Below are 23,398 nucleotides of genomic sequence, written 5' to 3'. Positions count from 1 at the left end.
GTCCATGAGGAAAGGCATCATCACCCTCATCTACAAACAGAAGGGGGAAAGGGAAGAAATTCGAAATTGGCGACCCATTTCACTGTTGAATGTGGACTACAAAATTCTAGCAAAGGTCATCGCCAATCGGGTCAGGTCTGCTCTGGAGTCGGTGATCCACCCTGACCAGACCTGTGCTGTACCCGGCAGGAAGATCTCTGATAGCCTCGCGCTACTCAGGGATACGATCGCCTACGTGCAGGACAGGGGGGTGGACACTTGTCTCATCAGCCTTGACCAGGAGAAGGCTTTTGACAGAATATCGCACACCTACATGATGGATGTGCTCTCCAAAATGGGGTTTGGGGAGGGAATTCGCAATTGGATCAAACTGCTCTACACAAACATCTATAGCGCAGTCTCAATCAATGGGTGGGAATCAGAAAAGTTCCAGATCAGATCTGGAGTCAGGCAGGGCTGCCCTCTCTCCTCTGCCCTTTTTGTGTGCTGCATAGAACCTTTTGCCGAGTCCATCAGGAGGGATCCGGGTATAAGAGGAGTGACGATCCCAGGCAGTGGAGGCATGCAAGTCAAGGCCTCCCTGTACATGGACGACGTTGCCGTCTTCTGCTCGGATCCTGCGTCTGTACGCAGGCTCTTAACCACCTGCGACCAGTTTGAACTGGCCTCTGGAGCCAAGGTAAACCGGGGCAAGAGCGAGGCCATGTTCTTTGGGAACTGGGCCGACCGGTCCTTTGTCCCCTTCACTGTCAGGTCAGATTACCTGAAGGTGCTGGGGATATGGTTCGGAGCTGCTGGGGCGTGCACCAAAAACTGGGAGGAGCGCATAGGAAAGGTAAGACAGAAACTGGGCTGGTGGGAGCAACGCTCCCTCTCCATTGCGGGCAAAACCCTGGTCATCAGGTGTGAGGTACTCTCGGTGCTACTGTACGTGGCGCAGGTCTGGCCCATAACCCGACCCTACGCTACAGCAGTCACCCGGGCCATCTTCAAATTTATCTGGCGATCCAAGATGGACCGTGTCCGAAGGGACACCATGTACAAACCTCTGGAGAAGGGAGGGCGGAACGTACCCAACGCCTCCCTCATCCTGTTGGCCACCTTTGTGTCCAGCTGCATCAAGCTGTGCGTGGACCCCCAGTATGCAAACACCAAGTGTCACTACATACTGAGGTTCTACCTGTTCCCGGTGTTGCGAAGGATGGGCCTGGCCTCATTGCCGCGGAACGCTCCAAGTAGTTGGACCGTACCGTACCACCTGTCCTTTGTGGAAAAGTTTTTGAAGGAAAACACCTTTGACCACAAGGCAATGAAGCAGTGGTCAGCACGTAATGTCCTCGAGGCCCTCAGGGAAAAGGAGACCGTGGAGGACGTTGGATGGTTCCCTGAGCAGACTGCCAGAGTCATCTGGCAGAACGCCTCATCACCAGAACTTTCAAACAAGCACCAAGACCTAGCTTGGCTGGTGGTGAGAAAGGCCCTCCCTGTCAGATTCTTCATGCACACCCGAAGGCTCTGCACCAATGCACGCTGCCCTCGGAGTGGCTGTGGGGGAAATGAGACGGTCACACACCTCCTTGTGGAATGTGCCTTTGCAAAGAAGGTCTGGAGAGAGATGCAGTGGTATTTGTCAAGGTTTATCCCAAACAGATCTGTGACACAGGACTCTGTGCTCTACGGACTGTTTCCAGGGACACACACCGAGACAAATATCAACTGCTGCTGGAAGGTCATCAACTCGGTAAAAGACGCTCTTTGGTCTGCCCGAAACTTGCTGATCTTCCAGTGCAAAGAATTGTCCTCGACTGAGTGTTGCAGACTGGCACATTCCAAGGTCCAGGACTACGTGCTGAGGGACGCACTCAAGCTTGGGGCAGCTGCCGCCAAGGCGCAATGGGGAAAGACCACAGTGTAAAGTCTTTCCAGCAAATGTACACCGAGGGGCGCGTAACAGTGTAAAGCCCCTCGGTCTGGGCAACCAACACTCCAATGTATAAAACAAACATGACAATGTAAATATTTAAGAAGGAATTGTAATGTAAAGAGTGATATGTGTATGACAATATCAAAATTGAATGAAAGAAAGTCAAGGCAACATGTAACCCTGCCGGAAATGTACAGTCAAGACAATTTGAAATGTTTCTGTAATGCTCATGATAAATTTTTATGAATAAAGTATATTTTTTTGAAAAAAAAAAAAAAAAAAAAAAAATCTGTTCTTATCAGTTTAATATCTGATACGTCCCTTATCTGGGGACCATATATTAAATTGATTTTTGGAGCAGGGAGATGGAATAGGGGCTTGCTCCGTCCACTCCACGCATCGACCTGGTATTGCAGTATCTCCAGCAACGGTGCACACCACCCCTTCATGGGGAATTTCAAACTCAAAAAACAGCTCAAACACATACAAATATACACTTTATTCACTTCTTTCAGCACACAACAAAATGCTTCGGCAACTGGCTGCTGCTACTTACCTTCTACCTGGCCCCGGTGTCATGAAGAATGACCAAACGCATCTTACAAGCACAACGGCGAAAGGGAACTCATTCGAAATTGACCACCCATTTCACTCTTCAATGTGCATTACTCGGCTTCTCGGCCTTTTGCCTAAGATCAAGTGTAGTCTCATTTGATCGAGAGAAGCTGAGGATTTCCATGTCGATCGTGGATTGGAGAACTCGGAGGGATTGAAGTCGTCAAAGAGGAAACGTTTGGAGCTTGGCTGCTATTGGTGGATCTACATGCTGGCCTAAACCTCGGGTTTAGGCCTAACGCCGATACAGTTTCACACCCAACGTCCGAGCTATGGATGCAGCTGCATCCCGACCACCAGGCTGGGGAGTGCGAAACACTGTCCGAGTCACAGTGAAGAAAACGGAGGGAGAGTCACCTTCGGACCGGAAACACTTCGTGAAGTGGGTGCTGCTTGAGTGTTGTGGGTTTAAAGCAACAGAGATCTTCTGCTTGCAAAACTTCCCCAAGAATGGTTTCTTTGATGTCACCTTCAAGAGCGTCGCAGCGTGCATCAAATTCTTGAACGTCTTCAAGGAAAAAGGTAACCAGAGTCCCTTGTCGATCCTGACTGCGGAGCCTCTGTTTACGCTACCGGCACAGCGAAATCGGGTTGTTACACTGCACACGTACAACCCCCACGTCCCTGTATCTGATGTGCTCACGTTCCTCGCCAGGTACGCTGAGCTGAAAAGTGACAGCGTGCAAGTGAAAGACACCTTCGGCATCTGGACAAGTGAGCACCAGGTCAAGGTGACCCTAAGAACGGACAGCAACGGAGCCATCCTGCATCCCCCCTCCAATTTCGCTATTGGAGTAAATCGTGGCTACCTCTACTACGTGGGACAGCCACGAGTATGCCACACCTGTGGCAAAACGGGGCATGTTGCCGCAAACTGCAGTGTGACCTTCTGCAAGAACTGCAGGCAGGAGGGACACATGACTAAGGACTGCAAAGAAGACAAGTGCTGCAACCTGTGTGGGGAGGCCGGCCATCTTTACAGGGCCTGCCCGAAACGCGGGGCGACATACGCTCAAATCATCAGCAGCGGAGTTAAAAAGGCGACCAGAGAGGAGGTGCATACACCCTCCACCGAAAAAGACACCACGGCTCAGAATGAGGAAAAGCAACAAAAGGGCCCCCAACAAAAAGAAGAGGCCCCAGCACCTCCTGACAACCCAACCCCAGCCCCATCTGATGAGGAACACTCAATGGAAGAGGAAGAGGATGGGACAAAGAATAAAGAGCCCTGGGAAACAGTGAACAGGGACAAACGAAAGCGGAAACAAAAAAACAAACTGAAGAACCCCCCGAGGGGTAGTGGCAAAAAGCGACACCTCTCAGCCGGCGCACTTAGCGCCGACACCTCATCCGATGAGGGAAAACAGGACAAGAATCGGCCTCAAATAAAGAGGCAAAGCACCAACGTGGAACGGAAGGCACAGACCCCCCAGACCACCGACCGGGAAGGAAACAAGGTCACAGACCAACCCCCGATAGTAACGAGCAGCAACAAGCCAGGTGAAGACCGGCCTGCAACCCCAACACCTACTGACTGCCATGACGAACGCCAGGGCTACATCACCCCCCCAATGCATCTGCATCAAAATCACGGGGCCAGTACGGACCAGAACAGCTTTCTCAGCCCTGCAACTGTGCTAAAGTTTGCGAGCACCACCGGCATGCTGGGGAACATCGAACAGCTGGAACAGCCAACTGTATAGACTCTGGACTCTTGAGACTGGTAAATCTATCTTTTTTATAATGGGTTTAAAAATTGCATCCATAAATGTGCGAAGCATCAAAGATACTTCGCGGTGTGTAGCCACACTCAACTATTTGGCAAATGTAAAAGCTGACCTACTGTTCCTGCAGGAGTGCGGAATTCCGCACCTCAGCAACTACAGGCGCTGGTCGAGCTGGTGGTCCCACGGGCCATCCATCTGGTCAGGAGGAAATGACTGCCGCTCCTCCGGCCTGGGTATTCTGCTGCGGGGAGGCAACTTCACCATCTCCGACGTTAAGGAGGTGGTGGGCGGGCGCCTCCTCGTAGCAGACGTGAAATACAAAAACACCCCTCTCAGACTTATTAATGTGTACGCCCCGGCCGTAAAAAGTGAGCGGCTGGCAGTTCTTCAGCAACTCCCACTGCTGTTGGCCACCTCCAAGCCGGTCATCCTGGGTGGTGACTTCAACTGCATCATCGATGCGGCTGGACGATCCAGCAATGCCGACAGCAAACTAGACGCTACGTCCAGACTCCTGATGGAAACGGTAAAAGACGCCAAGCTGCTCGACGTCTGCAGCAACCCTGCAGACGGCGCGCAGCGTAGATACACATGGTCACGGCCAGACGGGTCCGTCCGCTCCAGGATAGACTTCTTTTTTGTGTCCCGAGCTTTCACGGTCAGGTCCACCGACGTAACGCCGGTGTTCTTCTCTGACCACTGCCTCCTACTGGCCGACTGCCACCTGCAGGAAGACCAGGGGGTAGGCAGGGGGACGTGGAAGCTAAATGTAAAACTGCTGACCCCTGAGAACATCGAGGAACTCAGGAGGGATTACAAAGGTTGGAGAACCGTGAAACCCCTCTTTGAGGCCCCACATCTCTGGTGGGAAGCAATCAAGGGGAATATCAAGAGGTTTTTCATCCTCAAGGGCGTTCAAAAGGTGAGAGAGAGACGAGGGGTCATGTCCAGGCTCCAGAAAAGTATGCAAAATTTGCTCCAGCTGCAGTCGATGGGGGTGGATGTCAAGGAGGATCTCCAAGAGGTGAAGAGCCAGCAAGCCTCGCTCTACACCTCGGAGGCCTCCAAGGTTATCTTCCGTTCCAGAGTCCGCTCCGTGGAGCAGGACGAAAAGTGCTCACGCTTCTTCTTCCAAAAGGTGCACAGAGACACCTCTGTGATCAGCAGCCTGAAGGAAGAAGATGGCTCTGAAAAGTCATCGCAGTCTGACATCCTGAGGATCAGCCAATCCTTTTATGCCGGACTGTATGACCTGAAGCCAACAGATAGCACTGTTTCCCAGACCTTCCTGTCGACTATCGCGGAGGTCATAGGCGACAGCGAGCTGGAAAACCTGGACAAACCACTAACTCTGGACGAGCTGACAAAGGCCGCCAAGTCCTTCGAGACGAGTAAAACTCCCGGAAGCGACGGCTTACCGGTTGAGTTGTATTCGGCTCTGTGGGACTGGATGGGCCCAGACCTGCTGGAAGTGTACGAGAGTATGCTTCTGGAGGGCAGCATGTCAGAGTCCATGAGGAAAGGCATCATCACCCTCATCTACAAACAGAAGGGGGAAAGGGAAGAAATTCGAAATTGGCGACCCATTTCACTGTTGAATGTGGACTACAAAATTCTAGCAAAGGTCATCGCCAATCGGGTCAGGTCTGCTCTGGAGTCGGTGATCCACCCTGACCAGACCTGTGCTGTACCCGGCAGGAAGATCTCTGATAGCCTCGCGCTACTCAGGGATACGATCGCCTACGTGCAGGACAGGGGGGTGGACACTTGCCTCATCAGCCTTGACCAGGAGAAGGCTTTTGACAGAATATCGCACACCTACATGATGGATGTGCTCTCCAAAATGGGGTTTGGGGAGGGAATTCGCAATTGGATCAAACTGCTCTACACAAACATCTATAGCGCAGTCTCAATCAATGGGTGGGAATCAGAAAAGTTCCAGATCAGATCTGGAGTCAGGCAGGGCTGCCCTCTCTCCTCTGCCCTTTTTGTGTGCTGCATAGAACCTTTTGCCGAGTCCATCAGGAGGGATCCGGGTATAAGAGGAGTGACGATCCCAGGCAGTGGAGGCATGCAAGTCAAGGCCTCCCTGTACATGGACGACGTTGCCGTCTTCTGCTCGGATCCTGCGTCTGTACGCAGGCTCTTAACCACCTGCGACCAGTTTGAACTGGCCTCTGGAGCCAAGGTAAACCGGGGCAAGAGCGAGGCCATGTTCTTTGGGAACTGGGCCGACCGGTCCTTTGTCCCCTTCACTGTCAGGTCAGATTACCTGAAGGTGCTGGGGATATGGTTCGGAGCTGCTGGGGCGTGCACCAAAAACTGGGAGGAGCGCATAGGAAAGGTAAGACAGAAACTGGGCTGGTGGGAGCAACGCTCCCTCTCCATTGCGGGCAAAACCCTGGTCATCAGGTGTGAGGTACTCTCGGTGCTACTGTACGTGGCGCAGGTCTGGCCCATAACCCGACCCTACGCTACAGCAGTCACCCGGGCCATCTTCAAATTTATCTGGCGATCCAAGATGGACCGTGTCCGAAGGGACACCATGTACAAACCTCTGGAGAAGGGAGGGCGGAACGTACCCAACGCCTCCCTCATCCTGTTGGCCACCTTTGTGTCCAGCTGCATCAAGCTGTGCGTGGACCCCCAGTATGCAAACACCAAGTGTCACTACATACTGAGGTTCTACCTGTTCCCGGTGTTGCGAAGGATGGGCCTGGCCTCATTGCCGCGGAACGCTCCAAGTAGTTGGACCGTACCGTACCACCTGTCCTTTGTGGAAAAGTTTTTGAAGGAAAACACCTTTGACCACAAGGCAATGAAGCAGTGGTCAGCACGTAATGTCCTCGAGGCCCTCAGGGAAAAGGAGACCGTGGAGGACGTTGGATGGTTCCCTGAGCAGACTGCCAGAGTCATCTGGCAGAACGCCTCATCACCAGAACTTTCAAACAAGCACCAAGACCTAGCTTGGCTGGTGGTGAGAAAGGCCCTCCCTGTCAGATTCTTCATGCACACCCGAAGGCTCTGCACCAATGCACGCTGCCCTCGGAGTGGCTGTGGGGGAAATGAGACGGTCACACACCTCCTTGTGGAATGTGCCTTTGCAAAGAAGGTCTGGAGAGAGATGCAGTGGTATTTGTCAAGGTTTATCCCAAACAGATCTGTGACACAGGACTCTGTGCTCTACGGACTGTTTCCAGGGACACACACCGAGACAAATATCAACTGCTGCTGGAAGGTCATCAACTCGGTAAAAGACGCTCTTTGGTCTGCCCGAAACTTGCTGATCTTCCAGTGCAAAGAATTGTCCTCGACTGAGTGTTGCAGACTGGCACATTCCAAGGTCCAGGACTACGTGCTGAGGGACGCACTCAAGCTTGGGGCAGCTGCCGCCAAGGCGCAATGGGGAAAGACCACAGTGTAAAGTCTTTCCAGCAAATGTACACCGAGGGGCGCGTAACAGTGTAAAGCCCCTCGGTCTGGGCAACCAACACTCCAATGTATAAAACAAACATGACAATGTAAATATTTAAGAAGGAATTGTAATGTAAAGAGTGATATGTGTATGACAATATCAAAATTGAATGAAAGAAAGTCAAGGCAACATGTAACCCTGCCGGAAATGTACAGTCAAGACAATTTGAAATGTTTCTGTAATGCTCATGATAAATTTTTATGAATAAAGTATATTTTTTTGAAAAAAAAAAAAAAAAAAAAAAAAATCTGTTCTTATCAGTTTAATATCTGATACGTCCCTTATCTGGGGACCATATATTAAATTGATTTTTGGAGCAGGGAGATGGAATAGGGGCTTGCTCCGTCCACTCCACGCATCGACCTGGTATTGCAGTATCTCCAGCAACGGTGCACACCACCCCTTCATGGGGAATTTCAAACTCAAAAAACAGCTCAAACACATACAAATATACACTTTATTCACTTCTTTCAGCACACAACAAAATGCTTCGGCAACTGGCTGCTGCTACTCACCTTCTACCTGGCCCCGGTGTCATGAAGAATGACCAAACGCATCTTACAAGCACAACGGCGAAAGGGAACTCATTCGAAATTGACCACCCATTTCACTCTTCAATGTGCATTACTCGGCTTCTCGGCCTTTTGCCTAAGATCAAGTGTAGTCTCATTTGATCGAGAGAAGCTGAGGATTTCCATGTCGATCGTGGATTGGAGAACTCGGAGGGATTGAAGTCGTCAAAGAGGAAACGTTTGGAGCTTGGCTGCTATTGGTGGATCTACATGCTGGCCTAAACCTCGGGTTTAGGCCTAACGCCGATACAGTTTCACACCCAACGTCCGAGCTATGGATGCAGCTGCATCCCGACCACCAGGCTGGGGAGTGCGAAACACTGTCCGAGTCACAGTGAAGAAAACGGAGGGAGAGTCACCTTCGGACCGGAAACACTTCGTGAAGTGGGTGCTGCTTGAGTGTTGTGGGTTTAAAGCAACAGAGATCTTCTGCTTGCAAAACTTCCCCAAGAATGGTTTCTTTGATGTCACCTTCAAGAGCGTCGCAGCGTGCATCAAATTCTTGAACGTCTTCAAGGAAAAAGGTAACCAGAGTCCCTTGTCGATCCTGACTGCGGAGCCTCTGTTTACGCTACCGGCACAGCGAAATCGGGTTGTTACACTGCACACGTACAACCCCCACGTCCCTGTATCTGATGTGCTCACGTTCCTCGCCAGGTACGCTGAGCTGAAAAGTGACAGCGTGCAAGTGAAAGACACCTTCGGCATCTGGACAAGTGAGCACCAGGTCAAGGTGACCCTAAGAACGGACAGCAACGGAGCCATCCTGCATCCCCCCTCCAATTTCGCTATTGGAGTAAATCGTGGCTACCTCTACTACGTGGGACAGCCACGAGTATGCCACACCTGTGGCAAAACGGGGCATGTTGCCGCAAACTGCAGTGTGACCTTCTGCAAGAACTGCAGGCAGGAGGGACACATGACTAAGGACTGCAAAGAAGACAAGTGCTGCAACCTGTGTGGGGAGGCCGGCCATCTTTACAGGGCCTGCCCGAAACGCGGGGCGACATACGCTCAAATCATCAGCAGCGGAGTTAAAAAGGCGACCAGAGAGGAGGTGCATACACCCTCCACCGAAAAAGACACCACGGCTCAGAATGAGGAAAAGCAACAAAAGGGCCCCCAACAAAAAGAAGAGGCCCCAGCACCTCCTGACAACCCAACCCCAGCCCCATCTGATGAGGAACACTCAATGGAAGAGGAAGAGGATGGGACAAAGAATAAAGAGCCCTGGGAAACAGTGAACAGGGACAAACGAAAGCGGAAACAAAAAAACAAACTGAAGAACCCCCCGAGGGGTAGTGGCAAAAAGCGACACCTCTCAGCCGGCGCACTTAGCGCCGACACCTCATCCGATGAGGGAAAACAGGACAAGAATCGGCCTCAAATAAAGAGGCAAAGCACCAACGTGGAACGGAAGGCACAGACCCCCCAGACCACCGACCGGGAAGGAAACAAGGTCACAGACCAACCCCCGATAGTAACGAGCAGCAACAACCCAGGTGAAGACCGGCCTGCAACCCCAACACCTACTGACTGCCATGACGAACGCCAGGGCTACATCACCCCCCCAATGCATCTGCATCAAAATCACGGGGCCAGTACGGACCAGAACAGCTTTCTCAGCCCTGCAACTGTGCTAAAGTTTGCGAGCACCACCGGCATGCTGGGGAACATCGAACAGCTGGAACAGCCAACTGTATAGACTCTGGACTCTTGAGACTGGTAAATCTATCTTTTTTATAATGGGTTTAAAAATTGCATCCATAAATGTGCGAAGCATCAAAGATACTTCGCGGTGTGTAGCCACACTCAACTATTTGGCAAATGTAAAAGCTGACCTACTGTTCCTGCAGGAGTGCGGAATTCCGCACCTCAGCAACTACAGGCGCTGGTCGAGCTGGTGGTCCCACGGGCCATCCATCTGGTCAGGAGGAAACGACTGCCGCTCCTCCGGCCTGGGTATTCTGCTGCGGGGAGGCAACTTCACCATCTCCGACGTTAAGGAGGTGGTGGGCGGGCGCCTCCTCGTAGCAGACGTGAAATACAAAAACACCCCTCTCAGACTTATTAATGTGTACGCCCCGGCCGTAAAAAGTGAGCGGCTGGCAGTTCTTCAGCAACTCCCACTGCTGTTGGCCACCTCCAAGCCGGTCATCCTGGGTGGTGACTTCAACTGCATCATCGATGCGGCTGGACGATCCAGCAAAGCCGACAGCAAACTAGACGCTACGTCCAGACTCCTGATGGAAACGGTAAAAGACGCCAAGCTGCTCGACGTCTGCAGCAACCCTGCAGACGGCGCGCAGCGTAGATACACATGGTCACGGCCAGACGGGTCCGTCCGCTCCAGGATAGACTTCTTTTTTGTGTCCCGAGCTTTCACGGTCAGGTCCACCGACGTAACGCCGGTGTTCTTCTCTGACCACTGCCTCCTACTGGCCGACTGCCACCTGCAGGAAGACCAGGGGGTAGGCAGGGGGACGTGGAAGCTAAATGTAAAACTGCTGACCCCTGAGAACATCGAGGAACTCAGGAGGGATTACAAAGGTTGGAGAACCGTGAAACCCCTCTTTGAGGCCCCACATCTCTGGTGGGAAGCAATCAAGGGGAATATCAAGAGGTTTTTCATCCTCAAGGGCGTTCAAAAGGTGAGAGAGAGACGAGGGGTCATGTCCAGGCTCCAGAAAAGTATGCAAAATTTGCTCCAGCTGCAGTCGATGGGGGTGGATGTCAAGGAGGATCTCCAAGAGGTGAAGAGCCAGCAAGCCTCGCTCTACACCTCGGAGGCCTCCAAGGTTATCTTCCGTTCCAGAGTCCGCTCCGTGGAGCAGGACGAAAAGTGCTCACGCTTCTTCTTCCAAAAGGTGCACAGAGAGACCTCTGTGATCAGCAGCCTGAAGGAAGAAGATGGCTCTGAAAAGTCATCGCAGTCTGACATCCTGAGGATCAGCCAATCCTTTTATGCCGGACTGTATGACCTGAAGCCAACAGATAGCACTGTTTCCCAGACCTTCCTGTCGACTATCACGGAGGTCATAGGCGACAGCGAGCTGGAAAACCTGGACAAACCACTAACTCTGGACGAGCTGACAAAGGCCGCCAAGTCCTTCGAGACGAGTAAAACTCCCGGAAGCGACGGCTTACCGGTTGAGTTGTATTCGGCTCTGTGGGACTGGATGGGCCCAGACCTGCTGGAAGTGTACGAGAGTATGCTTCTGGAAGGCAGCATGTCAGAGTCCATGAGGAAAGGCATCATCACCCTCATCTACAAGCAGAAGGGGGAAAGGGAAGAAATTCGAAATTGGCGACCCATTTCACTGTTGAATGTGGACTACAAAATTCTAGCAAAGGTCATCGCCAATCGGGTCAGGTCTGCTCTGGAGTCGGTGATCCACCCTGACCAGACCTGTGCTGTACCCGGCAGGAAGATCTCTGATAGCCTTGCGCTACTCAGGGATACGATCGCCTACGTGCAGGACAGGAGGGTGGACACCTGCCTCATCAGCCTTGACCAGGAGAAGGCTTTTGACAGAATATCGCACACCTACATGATGGATGTGCTCTCCAAAATGGGGTTTGGGGAGGGAATTCGCAATTGGATCAAACTGCTCTACACAAACATCTATAGCGCAGTCTCAATCAATGGGTGGGAATCAGAAAAGTTCCAGATCAAATCTGGAGTCAGGCAGGGCTGCCCTCTCTCCTCTGCCCTTTTTGTGTGCTGCATAGAACCTTTTGCCGAGTCCATCAGGAGGGATCCGGGTATAAGAGGAGTGACGATCCCAGGCAGTGGAGGCATGCAAGTCAAGGCCTCCCTGTACATGGACGACGTTGCCGTCTTCTGCTCGGATCCTGCGTCTGTGCGCAGGCTCTTGACCACCTGCGACCAGTTTGAACTGGCCTCGGGAGCCAAGGTAAACCGGGGCAAGAGCGAGGCCATGTTCTTTGGGAACTGGGCCGACCGGTCCTTTGTCCCCTTCACTGTCAGGTCAGATTACCTGAAGGTGCTGGGGATATGGTTCGGAGCTGCTGGGGCATGCACCAAAAACTGGGAGGAGCGCATCGCAAAGGTAAGACAGAAACTGGGCTGGTGGGAGCAACGCTCCCTCTCCATTGCGGGCAAAACCCTGGTCATCAGGTGTGAGGTACTCTCGGTGTTGCTGTACGTGGCGCAGGTCTGGCCCATAACCCGACCCTACGCCACAGCAGTCACCCGGGCCATCTTCAAATTCATCTGGCGATCCAAGATGGACCGTGTCCGAAGGGACACCATGTACAAACCTCTGGAGAAAGGAGGGCGGAACGTACCCAACGCCTCCCTCATCCTGTTGGCCACCTTTGTGTCCAGCTGCATCAAGCTGTGCGTGGACCCCCAGTATGCAAACACCAAGTGTCACTACATACTGAGGTTCTACCTGTCCCCGGTGTTACGAAGGATGGGCCTGGCCTCATTGCCGCGGAACGCTCCAAGTAGTTGGACCGTACCGTACCACCTGTCCTTCGTGGAAAAGTTTTTGAAGAAAAACACCTTTGACCACAAGGCAATGAAGCAGTGGTCAGCACGTAATGTCCTCGAGGCCCTCAGGGAAAAGGAGACCGTGCAGGACGTTGGATGGTTCCCTGAGCAGACTGCCAGAGTCATCTGGCAGAACGCCTCATCACCAGAACTTTCAAACAAGCACCAAGACCTAGCTTGGCTGGTGGTGAGAAGGGCCCTCCCTGTCAGATTCTTCATGCACACCCGAAGGCTCTGCACCAATGCACGCTGCCCTCGGAGTGGCTGTGGGGGAAATGAGACGGTCACACACCTCCTTGTGGAATGTGCCTTTGCAAAGAAGGTCTGGAGAGAGATGCAGTGGTATTTGTCAAGGTTTATCCCAAACAGATCTGTGACACAGGACTCTGTGCTCTACGGACTGTTTCCAGGGACACACACCGAGACAAATATCAACTGCTGCTGGAAGGTCATCAACTCGGTAAAAGACGCTCTTTGGTCTGCCCGAAACTTGCTGATCTTCCAGTGCAAAGAATTGTCCTCGACCGAGTGTTGCAGACTGGCACATTCCAAGGTCCAGGACTACGTGCTGAGGGACGCACTCAAGCTTGGGGCAGCTGCCGCCAAGGCGCAATGGGGAAAGACCACAGTGTAAAGTCTTTCCAGCAAATGTACACCGAGGGGCCGGTAACAGTGTAAAGCCCCTCGGTCGGGGCAACCAACACTCCAATGTATAAAACAAACATGCCACTGTAAATATTTCAGAAGGAATTGTAATGTAAAGAGTGATATGTGTATGACAATAACAAAATTGAATGGAAGAAAGTCAAGGCAACATGTAACCCTGCCGGAAATGTACAGTCAAGACAATTTGAAATGTTTCTGTAATGCTCATGATAAATTTTTATGAATAAAGTATATTTTTTTGAGAAAAAAAAAAAAAAAAAAAAAATCTGTTCTTATCAGTTTAATATCTGATACGTCCCTTATCTGGGGACCATATATTAAATTGATTTTTGGAGCAGGGAGATGGAATAGGGGCTTGCTCCGTCCACTCCACGCATCGACCTGGTATTGCAGTATCTCCAGCAACGGTGCACACCACCCCTTGATGGGGAATTTCAAACTCAAAAAACAGATCAAACACATACAAATATACACTTTATTCACTTCTTCCAGCACACATACAAAAAGTATATTAAATTGATGCGCTAAGCGTCAAGAACCACAAAGACATGTGAGACTTTAACTCAGGCTGAACAGGTAGCATCTCTAGCAGGGCAGCGTTTCCTGGGGTGTTTTGCCTGGCCACAAAAATAACACTGGGGCCCAGGCATTTTTACTGCTGGAGTGGCTGGGTGGGCCGTGACTTGCAGGGGTTGTTGCTGGGAGGTAGCGGCCACGTAGGGAGCGTGGACAGGAGCAAAGGAAGTTTGTGCAGGCGTGTAGGACGCATTATTGTCGTAGGCTGCCTGTTGGGCCTCTGCCATAGTGACTGCCGTGTCCAGAGTCAGGGTAGTTTGTGTCAGAAGGAGTTGGCGAATCGGGACGGAAGCAATGCCAGCTACAAAGGCATCAAGCGCCAGGGCCTCAGTGTTCTGCTCAGCGGAGACTGCTGGCGCGTTGCAGGTGAGCGCGAGGGCACGGAGGTCCCGAACAAACACGGATAGGGGTTCACCCGGCTGCTGGTGCCGGGAGGCGAGGCGGTGGCGGGCGTAAATAGAATTAACAGTTCGTGCATACCGGCTTTTGAGCTTCACGATGGCATCGGCATAGGTCGTTGTTCCCGTGATGAGGTCGAAAAGCCCGTAGTCGAGCCGTGAGCACAGGAGATTGAGTCGGTCGGCGTCCGTTTTGGCGAAGGCGGAGGATGCTTCCAGGTAGGCCTCGAAACACCGGAGCCAGCAGTTGAAAAGGTGATCTGCGCGTGGAGCGTGGGGGTCGAGCGAGAGCTTGTCGGGTTTCAGAGCAGCCTCCATTATAACTGTAATATCACACACCTACATGATGGATGTGCTCTCCAAAATGGGGTTTGGGGAGGGAATTCGCAATTGGGTCAAACTGCTCTACACAAACATCTATAGCGCAGTCTCAATCAATGGGTGGGAATCAGAAAAGTTCCAAATCAAATCTGGAGTCAGGCAGGGCTGCCCTCTCTCCTCTGCCCTTTTTGTGTGCTGCATAGAACCTTTTGCCGAGTCCATCAGGAGGGATCCGGGCATAAGAGGAGTGACGATCCCAGGCAGTGGAGGCATGCAAGTCAAGGCCTCCCTGTACATGGACGACGTTGCCGTCTTCTGCTCGGATCCTGCGTCTGTACGCAGGCTCTTGACCACCTGCGACCAGTTTGAACTGGCCTCTGGAGCCAAGGTAAACCGGGGCAAGAGCGAGGCCATGTTCTTTGGGAACTGGGCCGACCGGTCCTTTGTCCCCTTCACTGTCAGGTCCGATTACCTGAAGGTGCTGGGGATATGGTTCGGAGCTGCTGGGGCGTGCACCAAAAACTGGGAGGAGCGCATAGGAAAGGTAAGACAGAAACTGGGCTGGTGGGAGCAACGCTCCCTCTCCATTGCGGGCAAAACCCTGGTCATCAGGTGTGAGGTACTCTCGGTGCTACTGTACGTGGCGCAGGTCTGGCCCATAACCCGACCCTACGCCACAGCAGTCACCCGGGCCATCTTCAAATTTATCTGGCGATCCAAGATGGACCGTGTCCGAAGGGACACCATGTACAAACCTCTGGAGAAGGGAGGGCGGAACGTACCCAACGCCTCCCTCATCCTGTTGGCCACCTTTGTGTCCAGCTGCATCAAGCTGTGCGTGGACCCCCAGTATGCAAACACCAAGTGTCACTACATACTGAGGTTCTACCTGTCCCCGGTGTTGCGAAGGATGGGCCTGGCCTCATTGCCGCGGAACGCTCCAAGTAGTTGGACCGTACCGTACCACCTGTCCTTTGTGGAAAAGTTTTTGAAGGAAAACACCTTTGACCACAAGGCAATGAAGCAGTGGTCAGCACGTAATGTCCTCGAGGCCCTCAGGGAAAAGGAGACCGTGGAGGACGTTGGATGGTTCCCTGAGCAGACTGCCAGAGTCATCTGGCAGAACGCCTCATCACCAGAACTTTCAAACAAGCACCAAGACCTAGCTTGGCTGGTGGTGAGAAGGGCCCTCCCTGTCAGATTCTTCATGCACACCCGAAGGCTCTGCACGCTGCCCTCGGAGTGGCTGTGGGGGAAATGAGACGGTCACACACCTCCTTGTGGAATGTGCCTTTGCAAAGAAGGTCTGGAGAGAGATGCAGTGGTATTTGTCAAGGTTTATCCCAAACAGATCTGTGACACAGGACTCTGTGCTCTACGGACTGTTGCCAGGGACACACACCGAGACAAATATCAACTGCAGCTGGAAGGTCATCAACTCGGTAAAAGACGCTCTTTGGTCTGCCCGAAACTTGCTGATCTTCCAGTGCAAAGAATTGTCCTCGACCGAGTGTTGCAGACTGGCACATTCCAAGGTCCAGGACTACGTGCTGAGGGACGCACTCAAGCTTGGGGCAGCTGCCGCCAAGGCGCAATGGGGAAAGACCACTGTGTAAAGTCTTTCCAGCAAATGTACACCGAGGGGCGCGTAACAGTGTAAAGCTCCTCGGTCTGGGCAACCAACACTCCAATGTATAAAACAAACATGCCACTGTAAATATTTAAGAAGGAATGGTAATGTAAAGAGTGATATGTGTACGACAATATCAAAATTGAATGGAAGAAAGTCAAGGCAACATGTAACCCTGCCGGAAATGTACAGTCAAGACAATTTGAAATGTTTCTGTAACGCTCATGATAAATTTTTATGAATAAAGTATATTTTTTTGAAAAAAAAAAAAAATCTGTTCTTATCAGTTTAAAGAACTTAAAGAAGGAATTGTAATGTAAAGAGTGATATGTGTATGACAATATCAAGATTGAATGAAAGAAAGTCAAGGCAACATGTAACCCTGCCGGAAATGTACAGTCAAGACAATTTGAAATGTTTCTGTAATGCTCATGATAAATTTTTATGAATAAAGTATATTTTTTTGAAAAAAAAAATAAAAAATCTGTTCTTATCAGTTTAATATCTGATATGTCCCTTATCTGGGGACCATATATTAAATTGATTTTTGGAGCAGGGAGATGGAATAGGGGCTTGCTCCGTCCACTCCACGCATCGACCTGGTATTGCAGTATCTCCAGCAACGGTGCACACCACCCCTTCATGGGGAATTTCAAACTCAAAAAACAGCTCAAACACATACAAATATACACTTTAATCACTTCTTCCAGCACACAACAAAATGCTTCAGCAAGTGGCTGCTGCTACTTACCTTCTACCTGGCCCCGGTGTCATGAAGAATGACCAAACGCATCTTACAAGCACAACGGCGAAAGGGAACTCATTCGAAATTGACCACCCATTTCACTCTTGAATGTGCATTACTCGGCTTCTCGGCCTTTTTCCTAAGATCAAGTGTCGTCTCATTTGATCGAGTGAAGCTGAGGATTTCGATGTCGATCGTGGATTGGACAACTCGGAGGGATTGAAGTCGTCAAAGAGGAAACGTTTGGAGCTTGGCTGCTATTGGTGGATCTACATGCTGGCCTAAACCTCGGGTTTAGGCCTAACGCCGATACAGTTTCACACCCAACGTACGAGCTATGGATGCAGCTGCATCCCGACCACCAGGCTGGGGCGTGCGAAACACTGTCCGAGTCACAGTGAAGAAAACGGATGGAGAGTCACCTTTGGACCGGAAACACTTCGTGAAGAAGGTGCTGCTCGAGTGCTGTGGGTTTAAAGCAACAGAGATCTTCTGCTTGCAAAACTTCCCCAAGAATGGTTTCTTTGATGTCACCTTCAAGAGCGTCGCAGCGTGCATCAAATTCTTGAACGTCTTCAAGGAAAAAGGTAACCAGAGTCCCTTGTCGATCCTGACTGCGGAACCTCTGTTTACGCTACCGGCACAGCGAAATCGGGTTGTTACACTGCACACGTACAACCCCCACGTCCCTGTGCCTGATGTGCTCACGTTCCTCGCCAGGTACGCTGAGCTGAAAAGTGACAGCGTGCAAGTGAAAGACACCTTCGGCATCTGGACAAGTGAGCACCAGGTCAAGGTGACCCTAAGAACGGACAGCAACGGAGCCATCCTGCATCCCCCCTCCAATTTCGCTATTGGAGTAAATCGTGGCTACCTCTACTACGTGGGACAGCCACGAGTATGCCACGCATGTGGCAAAACGGGGCATGTTGCCGCAAACTGCAGTGTGACCTTCTGCAAGAACTGCAGGCAGGAGGGACACATGACTAAGGACTGCAAGGAAGACAAGTGCTGCAACCTGTGTGGGGAGGCCGGCCATCTTTACAGGGCCTGCCCGAAACGCGGGGCGACATACGCACAGATCATCAGCAGCGGAGTCAAAAAGGCGACCAGAGAGGAGGTGCATACACCCTCCACCGAAAAAGACACCATGGTTCAGAATGAGGAAAAGCAACAGAAGGGCCCCCAACAAAAAGAGGAGGCCCCAGCACCTCCTGACAACCCAACCCCAGCCCCATCTGATGAGGAACACTCAATGGAAGAGGAAGAGGATGGGACAAAGAATAAAGAGCCCTGGGAAACCGTGAACAGGGACAAACGTAAGAGGAAACAAAAAAACAAACTGAAGAACCCCGAGGGGTAGTGGCAAAAAGCGACACCTCTCAGCCGGCGCACTTAGCGCCGACACCTCATCCGATGAGGGAAAACAGGACAAGAATCGGCCTCAAATAAAGAGGCAAAGCACCGACGTGGAACGGAAGGCACAGACCCCCCAGACCACCGACCGGGAAGAAAACAAGGTCACAGACCAACCCCCGATAGCAACGAGCAGCAATAACCCAGGTGAAGACCGGCCTGCAACCCCAACACCTACTGACTGCCACGACGAACCCCAGGGCTACACCACCCCCCCAATGCATCTGCATCAAAATCACGGGGCCAGTACGGACCAGAACAGTTTTCTCAGCCCTGCAACTGTGCTAAAGTTTGCGAGCACCACCGGCATGCTGGGGAACATTCAACAGCTGGAACAGCCAACTGTATAGACTCTGGACTCTTGAGATTGGTAAATCTATCTTTTCTTAATGGGTTTAAAAATTGCATCCATAAATGTGCGAAGCATCAAAGATACTTCGCGGTGTGTAGCCACACTCAACTATTTGGCAAATGTAAAAGCTGACCTACTGTTCCTGCAGGAGTGCGGAATTCCGCACCTCAGCAACTACAGGCGCTGGTCGAGTTGGTGGTCCCACGGGCCATCCATCTGGTCAGGAGGAAACGACTGCCGCTCCTCCGGCCTGGGTATTCTGCTGCGGGGAGGCAACTTCACCATCTCCGACGTTAAGGAGGTGGTGGGCGGGCGCCTCCTCGTAGCAGACGTGAAATACAAAAACACCCCTCTCAGACTTATTAATGTGTACGCCCCGGCCGTAAAAAGTGAGCGGCTGGCAGTTCTTCAGCAACTCCCACTGCTGTTGGCCACCTCCAAGCCGGTCATCCTGGGTGGTGACTTCAACTGCATCATCGATGCGGCTGGACGATCCAGCAAAGCCGACAGCAAACTAGACGCTACGTCCAGACTCCTGATGGAAACGGTAAAAGACGCCAAGCTGCTCGACGTCTGCAGCAACCCTGCAGACGGCGCGCAGCGTAGATACACATGGTCACGGCCAGACGGGTCCGTCCGCTCCAGGATAGACTTCTTTTTTGTGTCCCGAGCTTTCACGGTCAGGTCCACCGACGTAACGCCGGTGTTCTTCTCTGACCACTGCCTCCTACTGGCCGACTGCCACCTGCAGGAAGACCAGGGGGTAGGCAGGGGGACGTGGAAGCTAAATGTAAAACTGCTGACCCCTGAGAACATCGAGGAACTCAGGAGGGATTACAAAGGTTGGAGAACTGTGAAACCCCTCTTTGAGGCCCCACATCTCTGGTGGGAAGCAATCAAGGGGAATATCAAGAGGTTTTTCATCCTCAAGGGCGTTCAGAAGGTGAGAGAGAGACGAGGGGTCATGTCCAGGCTCCAGAAAAGTATGCAAAATTTGCTCCAGCTGCAGTCGATGGGGGTGGATGTCAAGGAGGATCTCCAAGAGGTGAAGAGCCAGCAAGCCTCGCTCTACACCTCGGAGGCCTCCAAGGTTATCTTCCGTTCCAGAGTCCGCTCCGTGGAGCAGGACGAAAAGTGCTCACGCTTCTTCTTCCAAAAGGTGCACAGAGAGACCTCTGTGATCAGCAGCCTGAAGGAAGAAGATGGCTCTGAAAAGTCATCGCGGTCTGACATCCTGAGGATCAGCCAATCCTTTTATGCCGGACTGTATGACCTGAAGCCAACAGATAGCACTGTTTCCCAGACCTTCCTGTCGACTATCACGGAGGTCATAGGCGACAGCGAGCTGGAAAACCTGGACAAACCACTAACTCTGGACGAGCTGACAAAGGCCGCCAAGTCCTTCGAGACGAGTAAAACTCCCGGAAGCGACGGCTTACCGGTTGAGTTGTATTCGGCTCTGTGGGACTGGATGGGCCCAGACCTGCTGGAAGTGTACGAGAGCATGCTTCTGGAAGGCAGCATGTCAGAGTCCATGAGGAAAGGCATCATCACCCTCATCTACAAGCAGAAGGGGGAAAGGGAAGAAATTCGAAATTGGCGACCCATTTCACTGTTGAATGTGGACTACAAAATTCTAGCAAAGGTCATCGCCAATCGGGTCAGGTCTGCTCTGGAGTCGGTGATCCACCCTGACCAGACCTGTGCTGTACCCGGCAGGAAGATCTCTGATAGCCTCGCGCTACTCAGGGATACGATCGCCTACGTGCAGGACAGGGGGGTGGACACTTGCCTCATCAGCCTTGACCAGGAGAAGGCTTTTGACAGAATATCGCACACCTACATGATGGATGTGCTCTCCAAAATGGGGTTTGGGGAGGGAATTCGCAATTGGATCAAACTGCTCTACACAAACATCTATAGCGCAGTCTCAATCAATGGGTGGGAATCAGAAAAGTTCCAGATCAGATCTGGAGTCAGGCAGGGCTGCCCTCTCTCCTCTGCCCTTTTTGTGTGCTGCATAGAACCTTTTGCCGAGTCCATCAGGAGGGATCCGGGTATAAGAGGAGTGACGATCCCAGGCAGTGGAGGCATGCAAATCAAGGCCTCCCTGTACATGGACGACGTTGCCGTCTTCTGCTCGGATCCTGCGTCTGTACGCAGGCTCTTAACCACCTGCGACCAGTTTGAACTGGCCTCTGGAGCCAAGGTAAACCGGGGCAAGAGCGAGGCCATGTTCTTTGGGAACTGGGCCGACCGGTCCTTTGTCCCCTTCACTGTCAGGTCAGATTACCTGAAGGTGCTGGGGATATGGTTCGGAGCTGCTGGGGCGTGCACCAAAAACTGGGAGGAGCGCATAGGAAAGGTAAGACAGAAACTGGGCTGGTGGGAGCAACGCTCCCTCTCCATTGCGGGCAAAACCCTGGTCATCAGGTGTGAGGTACTCTCGGTGCTACTGTACGTGGCGCAGGTCTGGCCCATAACCCGACCCTGCGCCACAGCAGTCACCCGGGCCATCTTCAAATTTATCTGGCGATCCAAGATGGACCGTGTCCGAAGGGACACCATGTACAAACCTCTGGAGAAAGGAGGGCGGAACGTACCCAACGCCTCCCTCATCCTGTTGGCCACCTTTGTGTCCAGCTGCATCAAGCTGTGCGTGGACCCCCAGTATGCAAACACCAAGTGTCACTACATACTGAGGTTCTACCTGTCCCCGGTGTTACGAAGGATGGGCCTGGCCTCATTGCCGCGGAACGCTCCAAGTAGTTGGACCGTACCGTACCACCTGTCCTTCGTGGAAAAGTTTTTGAAGAAAAACACCATTGACCACAAGGCAATGAAGCAGTGGTCAGCACGTAATGTCCTCGAGGCCCTCAGGGAAAAGGAGACTGTGGAGGACGTTGGATGGTTCCCTGAGCAGACTGCCAGAGTCATCTGGCAGAACGCCTCATCACCAGAACTTTCAAACAAGCACCAAGACCTAGCTTGGCTGGTGGTGAGAAGGGTCCTCCCTGTCAGATTCTTCATGCACACCCGAAGGCTCTGCACCAATGCACGCTGCCCTCGGAGTGGCTGTGGGGGAAATGAGACGGTCACACACCTCCTTGTGGAATGTGCCTTTGCAAAGAAGGTCTGGAGAGAGATGCAGTGGTATTTGTCAAGGTTTATCCCAAACAGATCTGTGACACAGGACTCTGTGCTCTACGGACTGTTTCCAGGGACACACACCGAGACAAATATCAACTGCTGCTGGAAGGTCATCAACTCGGTGAAAGACGCTCTTTGGTCTGCCCGAAACTTGCTGATCTTCCAGTGCAAAGAATTGTCCTCGACCGAGTGTTGCAGACTGGCACATTCCAAGGTCCAGGACTACGTGCTGAGGGACGCACTCAAGCTTGGGGCAGCTGCCGCCAAGGCGCAATGGGGAAAGACCACTGTGTAAAGTCTTTCCAGCAAATGTACACCGAGGGGCGGGTAACAGTGTAAAGCCCCTCGGTCTGGGCAACCAACACTCCAATGTATAAAACAAACATGACAATGTAAATATTTAAGAAGGAATTGTAACGTAAAGAGTGATATGTGAATAATAATATCAAAATTGAATGAAAGAAAGTCAAGGCAACATGTAACCCTGCCGGAAATGTACAGTCAAGACAATTTGAAATGTTTCTGTAATGCTTATGATAAATTTTTATGAATAAAGTAAATTTTTTTGGAAAAAAAAAAAAAATCTGTTCTTATCAGTTTAATATCTGATACGTCCCTTATCTGGGGACCATATATTAAATTGATTTTTGGAGCAGGGAGATGGAATAGGGGCTTGCTCCGTCCACTCCACGCATCGACCTGGTATTGCAGTATCTCCAGGAACGGTGCACACCACCCCTTCATGGGGAATTTCAAACTTAAAAAACAGATCAAACACATACAAATATACACTTTATTCACAGTTCTTTCAGCACACAACAAAATGCTTCGGCAAGTGGCTGCTGCTACTCAGCTTCTACCTGGCCCCGGTGTCATGAAGAATGACCAAACGCATCTTACAAGCACAACGGCGAAAGGGAACTAATTCTAAATTGACCACCCATTTCACTCTTGAATGTGCATTACTCGGCTTCTCGGCCTTTTGCCTAAGATCAAGTGTAGTCTCATTTGATCGAGAGAAGCTGAGGATTTCCATGTCGATCGTGGATTGGAGAACTCGGAGGGATTGAAGTCGTCAAAGAGGAAACGTTTGGAGCTTGGCTGCTATTGGTGGATCTACATGCTGGCCTAAACCTCGGGTTTAGGCCTAACACCGATACAGTTTCACACCCAACGAACGAGCTATGGATGCAGCTGCATCCCGACCACCAGGCTGGGGAGTGCGAAACACTGTCCGAGTCACAGTGAAGAAAACGGAAGGAGAGTCACCTGTGGACCGGAAACTCTTCGTGAAACGGGTGCTGCTCGAGTG

General features: G+C 51.7%; 3 non-coding genes and 2 pseudogenes across 3 annotated transcripts; all 5 read left to right on the top strand.

Annotated features, from left to right (window-relative positions):
* Window positions 1–2,177: 2,177 nt before the first annotated feature.
* Window positions 2,178–2,365, top strand: LOC140407974 (U2 spliceosomal RNA). Its single transcript, XR_011939929.1, has one exon. It is a non-coding gene; the product is annotated as a U2 spliceosomal RNA (small nuclear RNA).
* Window positions 2,366–7,952: 5,587 nt separating this feature from the next.
* LOC140407980 (U2 spliceosomal RNA) lies at window positions 7,953–8,141 on the top strand. Its single transcript, XR_011939934.1, has one exon. It is a non-coding gene; the product is annotated as a U2 spliceosomal RNA (small nuclear RNA).
* Window positions 8,142–13,728: 5,587 nt separating this feature from the next.
* Window positions 13,729–13,916, top strand: LOC140407977 (U2 spliceosomal RNA). Its single transcript, XR_011939932.1, has one exon. It is a non-coding gene; the product is annotated as a U2 spliceosomal RNA (small nuclear RNA).
* Window positions 13,917–16,878: 2,962 nt separating this feature from the next.
* On the top strand, window positions 16,879–17,059 carry LOC140408158 (U2 spliceosomal RNA; annotated as a pseudogene).
* A 5,584-nt stretch (window positions 17,060–22,643) lies between these two features.
* Window positions 22,644–22,822, top strand: LOC140408161 (U2 spliceosomal RNA; annotated as a pseudogene).
* Window positions 22,823–23,398: the final 576 nt, after the last annotated feature.

This window comes from Scyliorhinus torazame, chromosome 2 (assembly GCF_047496885.1).
Source record: "Scyliorhinus torazame isolate Kashiwa2021f chromosome 2, sScyTor2.1, whole genome shotgun sequence".
NCBI lineage: Eukaryota > Metazoa > Chordata > Chondrichthyes > Carcharhiniformes > Scyliorhinidae > Scyliorhinus > Scyliorhinus torazame.
The sequence above is the reverse complement of the archived record's forward strand: the minus strand, read 5'-3'. Positions and strand labels throughout refer to the sequence as shown.